The sequence below is a fragment of the Gopherus evgoodei genome, chromosome 1, assembly GCF_007399415.2.
Source record: "Gopherus evgoodei ecotype Sinaloan lineage chromosome 1, rGopEvg1_v1.p, whole genome shotgun sequence".
Lineage (NCBI taxonomy): Eukaryota > Metazoa > Chordata > Testudines > Testudinidae > Gopherus > Gopherus evgoodei.
In genome coordinates, this window is record NC_044322.1 from 160,486,032 (window position 1) to 160,492,270 (window position 6,239).

General features: G+C 48.0%; 1 long non-coding RNA gene across 1 annotated transcript; it reads right to left on the minus strand.

Annotated features, from left to right (window-relative positions):
- Window positions 1-3,005: 3,005 nt before the first annotated feature.
- On the minus strand, window positions 3,006-6,137 carry LOC115658428. The gene is made up of 2 exons (XR_004002277.1): window positions 5,758-6,137; window positions 3,006-3,661 (listed from the first exon to the last, which is right to left on the minus strand). It is a non-coding gene; the product is annotated as an uncharacterized LOC115658428 (long non-coding RNA).
- Window positions 6,138-6,239: the final 102 nt, after the last annotated feature.

Below are 6,239 nucleotides of genomic sequence, written 5' to 3' on the forward strand. Positions count from 1 at the left end.
CGCCTAAGGCGCGGGGCCCTCTTACGCATGGGGCCCGGTTCCCGGGAATAGGCTGAATCGGCCTAAAGCCGGCCCTGATAGAGAGAGAGGAAAGCCCAATCTCTCCTTTTGAAAAAGTGCTTGTCATTGACAGCCTGCTTTAAAGCAGAAGTTTAATCATCTTTCTTTCAGAGAATCCCCTGCCAGACCCATTTACTTAAACTGGGTTTGAATAAAATGACTAGATCAAGAAATAAACTCACTGGCTATGTCAGCTCCTCCTTGAGCCAGGTTAGCAGCTACTTCTTCTGGGTACAAAGAATAATGGAAGGGTCGGCATTTGGAAACTGTTTTTAACCCCAAGAACACATTTTCCTATGATATAAAAGCCAGCTGAATGTGTCCAAAGGCTTCCTGGGCATTGGCAAATGCCTGTTAAATGGGTTCATTACCACTTTAATGGCTCTTTAACAGTTTCAATGATCTCTGCTACTAGGTATCTGGAAGGCTTTTTCACTATGTATAGTTACTCGGGGATCCCCTCCACTTGCCTCCTCACTTCCCTGTCTGCTGCTGACTCCCTGCTCGCATTCTCTCTCTCTCGCTCGCACACACCCACCCCATGCGGAGGTGGGGTGAGCAGAGATGCAGCCGGCAGCTGCAGAGACCTCTGAGGGAGAAAGCGGATGGGGGTGAAGGAGAGGAGAGGAGGAAGACTCAGCCCAGGCAGCAGCAGCAAGCAGTGGGAGCATTGGAGAAGGGTCAGAGCAGGTAGGGGAAGAGGTGGGGGGCACCACGGCCCAGGTGTCAGGCAGCAGGTATGACTGTGCTAGGGGAGGCAATGCCCATGCTCATCTCACATGAGGCTGGTCGATGTACAGCTTAACAAAGCTATGTGTATTTTTCTGGGACTTTACAGGCCACTCTGTTGCCCTGGCTACCGATACTTAGTAAGATAGCACTGTTCCATATTCGCCATGAGAAAACCTGTCATGCTGTGAGAACAACATCCTGCCTTTGTACGCAGACCTCTTCAACTACCTGTCAACTCGCCTGTCTTCTAGACTCCCTTTATGGTCATTTATGCTACCACAGACATGATCGTGGAATCTTCTTGGCACAATGAATGGTCAGCGGCGACAGTCATTAATCACTTTCTCGTCACTGACCCAACCATCTGCTCACCAGGTTTTGATCTATCAAGGCACCAGTGGTCATCTCTGAACCGCTTTCAAACAGGGCAGGAGAGCTGTGCAACCAATCTCTTTAAATGGGGTTTTTCTAATGATCTGAGATGCAGCTGCAGTCAACTTCAGACTATGTTGCATATCCTTGATGAGTGCCTACTGACTTATTTTGATGGTGGGCTACCAGCTCTCCACCTGGCTGATGACAACACCATCAAATGGCTGGGCACACTGTAGTTAATATATCAGGTTATGCACAAAGAGAGGGATTTTAAATGAGTACAAGTAATGAGGCAGAAAAGTCAGAAATGATTACAAGAAAAATGAAGATAAGATGTTTACTAATACCTAATTGGACAAACTATATCATATTCAAGAAGTCTACATGCTTTCAGAAGTCTTACTGAACAAGCCATATAGGTCAGGACCCCTCTCCCAGAGTCCAACAAACGCTTCCTTTGTTACTTTGGGCCAGTGAATGCAATAGGCAGGGAGAGAGGTAAGTGGATGACTTGGGATGTTTGTCCCTCCTTTTTATAGTTTCTGTCCCTCTCATGAAAAACATTTCCTACTGGGCACTAGGAGACAGAGTCCATGTGGAAGGATGTACCCTGCTGGCTTTTTCTCACCTTTGTTTCCCTTCCTGCTCAACAACTCTGATCGCTGCATAAATGCAAATTAAGCAGAGCACACATTCCTTTGTTTAGAACAGACCTGTCTGCTAATCTCAGTTTGGAACACGCAGGGGCGGCTCCAGGCCCCAGCACACCAAGCACATGCTTGGGGCGGCAAGCTGCAGGGGGCGCTCTGCCGGCGCCGCGAGGGCAGCAGGCAGGCTGCCTCCGCGGTTTGCCTGCGGAGGATCCACTGGTCCCGCAGTTTCGGCGGACCGCCCACAGGCGTGCCTCTGGAGAGTCCGCTGGTCCCGCGGCTTCGGCGGACCTCCCGCAGGCACGCCTGTGGAAGGTCCGCCAAAACCACAGGACCAGCAGACCATCCACAGGCACACCGCGGAAGGCAGCCTGCCTGCCATGCTTGGGGCGGCAAAATTCCTAGAGCCACCCCTGGGAACACGTTAATAACATGATCAAGGGAATTTTATAACTTTACAATGTTGTTGCCACACATATTTTACCAGGAAGATACTGACCAGCAAATTATGAGTTTTCAAATGATAACTTACAAGACATGCCTTGTACAAAAAATATTACAATAGCAAGTCTATACACTTTCCTCTCAAAAGTAAATTAACTCCCTGTTTTGCATTTACCAGTCTAAAAAAAGCAAACCTATTTTGTCAACTAAAGCTAATCCCAGCAATATTTGATTTGTTAACCTACTAGGCTCAAAATAGAAATAGCTATTAGATACAGGCTAGATTATCAACTCCGCAATCATGTGAATAGTACATTACAATTTGAGTAATTCCATTGAAACTCAGTGGGACTAGGTGTGAAGTAAAGCACATGATCACATCCTCAAAGGAAACCTCCTCACAACACCTTCAAAAGGGGAGCCTGGGAATTTAAATTCAAAACCCTGCTAGAAAACAAAAACTTAACAGGACAAAGACATTGGTTTTATGGCTCATTACAACAATCTTTAACACACTACCCTGCCTGCTACCCTTAATTGCCCACTTCAAACCCAGTATGCATAACAATCTAACCGTTAATTGCCATTTCTAGTAATGGCCTACAACATGCATTACCCCTTATACGTTACAATCTATTCTAAACTGTATTTAGCTCAGACACTGTGATTTCCTTCCCCAGCTCTGAAGAAGAGCTCTGTGTAGCTTGAAAGCTTGTACTTCTACTAACAGAAGTTGGTCTAATAAAAGATTTTAAAAGTGTATTAATATAATGTTTTAAAAAAAGTGAATGGTACAGAGTTTAAGTGTAGACGTTTCTGGTTATCAGGGAATAATGTACAAATTATCAATGGGTGCGAAGTTTGGTTTAAGATCGGGTGGTATAAGGAATACATAAACTGCAATATCCTCTATTGGGGGTAAAAGGTTAATGGGACAAAGTACAGACATTGAGATATGAGGGTATGTTGTTCATATCATGGCTATGTTCAGGTGTGGAGTATAACGAGTGGTTATGATGAGGAGGATGGACTGGCTCTCATTTGGTGAGATTTAATGTTCAGTGAGTTTATGGTTCCAGTTCATATGGTCCAAAGGAAAAAGTATCTCGGTCCCTTTCTTGTAGTGGATGCACGATGTTGCTTCGGCTCATGCCTCCTGGTACTGTCGGCGGACAGTGTAGAGTCCCTGGACCATCGGATGGTGTCTGAGACCATGAGGTGCCATACAAGCCATGTGCAGCGTCGACCGATCCCGCAGGTCCGCAGGACACGCTTGTTGCAGGGGTCCCAGGCATCCAGGACTCTGATGATCAGGGCGTCCATCTGCATATTACCTCACCTACCAGATCTCTTTTTTTCCTTCGTTCCACGCAATACTCTATTTGGCTTAGAAAAAAATTCTATTGAAAACAGGCAAAACAAAGATATAATGGAAAAATAAAAGTCACAAACAGCAATTGCTCAGTTGGCTACCATGAAAATGGTATGACATCAACAACATCTCACATTTATTATGTGTATGTATTGTGATAGCACCAGCTACAGACCCCAGTCAGGACAAGGGCCTTATTGTAATGGAATTATACAGTTACATAGTAAGAGATAGTGCCTGCCTAAAGTATTTATAATCTAAAGCCCCAATCGCGCAAAGATTTACATGTTTAACTAAGCATGAATCATCCTATAAAACCCCAATCCTATATACACTTGACCACATGAATAACTTTTAAGATCTTGAGTAGTCCCACACTGACTTCAACAAGTCTACACATAAGTAAAATTAAACACTAATGTTACTTAGCACAGCAATGGCTTTCTAGACGGGGCATCACAGCTGACCTAGGCCTAAACCAAGCAGCCCAGGCAGAGGTGAAAGTAAGTAGGTACGGGCAGCTACGGAGGACCAGTCAGAAAAGGATACTGCCTGAGGGAGGGAGAAGCCTGCCCCCTGCATAAGAATAGTTTAAACTCAGCTGTTCCCTGAGTGGTTCAGCCCTCAGGGTTAGGAGTGGTTTCTAGCATCCTTGTTAATTTCACTCACAGTAGCTGGGGGGAGTGAGGAGGGTGTGTTTGACCATGACAGGGGCAGTCCTTGTCTGCCCCCAGGATGAGGGGATCTTGTCTCCAATACTAATATACACAACAAATACAAGCATTTGGCTGCACTGCTTAAACCCAGAACTAATAAAAAGCAGCTGGAAGGGGAAAACTCACTGTCATATTGGTTTCTTGTCTCCTCCCTCCCGCTCCTCCACCAGGCTGCAGACAAGGATCTGCATTCCTCCCCCCTGTATGGGTTCTCTTCCAGGTTCTAGTCTGCAGTAGGGACACTGGCTGAGATGCCTGCTGCTGCTGCCTGCATAAGAACAGTTTAAACTCAGCTGTTCCCTGCGCAGTTCAGCCCCCAGGGTTAGAAGACGTTTCTGGCACCCTTGTTAATTTCACTCCCAGTTGTTGTTGGTGGGGAGGGTGTTTGTTGACATGGCAGGGGCAGTTCTTTTCTGCCCCTGCGATGAGGGGATCTCCTATACACAAAAAACACAATCAAAATCAGGAACCATTTCCAAGTTCAAATCTATTTCATTCCCTCCCCAGAGAGGATCATGGTTGTGATGTCCACACTGCTTGCAGATCCTCTTTGAAATGTTATTGAAACACACAGGAAACAGCTGAGTTTAAACTGTTCTTCTGCAGGAGGCAGACTTCTTCCTCCCTCAGCCAGTCTCCCTGCTGCAAGCTGCAAGCTAGAGGGAAGCCCCTGCAGTTGCTGCTTAGTGCTAGGCAGGGAGAAAGCACGGAGCCTGGTGTCCGCAGCCTGGCTGGAGGAGGAGGGAAGACACGGAGAAAAATGTGACAGTGAGTTTTCACTTTTTCAGGCTTATTCCAATAGTGAAGTTTTATTACAGACAGTACTGGTAGTAGTAATAGTAGCTTTATTTTCTCTATGTCATGCAGTGGGAGGGATCCATGAAGTATGTAGGAGAGGTGGGTTGCTTGCGATTGGACCATATGGGTAAGAAATGTAAATTACTTACACCCCTGCCCAAACCCCAGGGCTCCCAGCCACCTCTGCAGCTGGTAGTTCCAGGGGTGATTTAAAGGGCCCAACTCCTAGCTTCAGCTGAATCCCTGAGCCCTTTAAATCCTGATTTAAAAGCCCTGGGATTTAAAGGCCCCACCTCTTCTGATAGAGGCCACACCTCTTCCGGTTGAGCCCCCTCCACCTCTGCAGGACTCTGGAGTACTGGCAAATCCTTTAAGTTACTTTCACCCCGAGCCCAGGACTCTGCTGTTCCTTTTGGAAAAATGGATTCTTACAATCACCCAGTTACCATAGGAACGCTGCATCCACCCTTTCTAGATGAGCGCAGCCATCGCTGGCAGGATCAAAGAAGAGTGATTATATTTAACGCAAGTTGCACAATGCCTTTCTTGTGTCCCATACAATGTCACAGCTGATAATTTACAAATCCCACATACGATTTACAAATCTTACCCCACGCAAATCCAAGCAGGCTAGGAAGGGAGGCCACACAGGTGGCAGCTGCGGCCCTGTCTACACTAGGGAAATCTGGGCTGTGTGGCGGGAAGAAGACGAGAGACCTGGATCACGGCAGTGGGACTTGGGGAACTGGGGGGGGCAGGTCGCTGGCATGTGAGGAGGGGAACAGAAGGGACCCTGCCCCTGGCTTGTTCATTTTACCATGGGCGGGGCTGGCCTCCTCCATGTCCCCGCCTCCCTCTGGCGCGTGGAAGGGGCGGGGCCTACTCCAGGGGGCTCCTAGCCCCGCCCCTAGCTGATCCCAGAGGGCCCGGGGTGGTTGATCGAGGGAGCGGCGCTCAGTCAGGGCGGGGGAGCGACGGGCGCTGAGTCCGTCCGTTGGCGGCGGCTGCGCGTAGCCCCGCCCCCCGCGCTGAGGCGAAGGGGCGGCACCGCAGGGGACTCGGTCACTCGCAGGAAGTCTCGGCCCCGCCCCC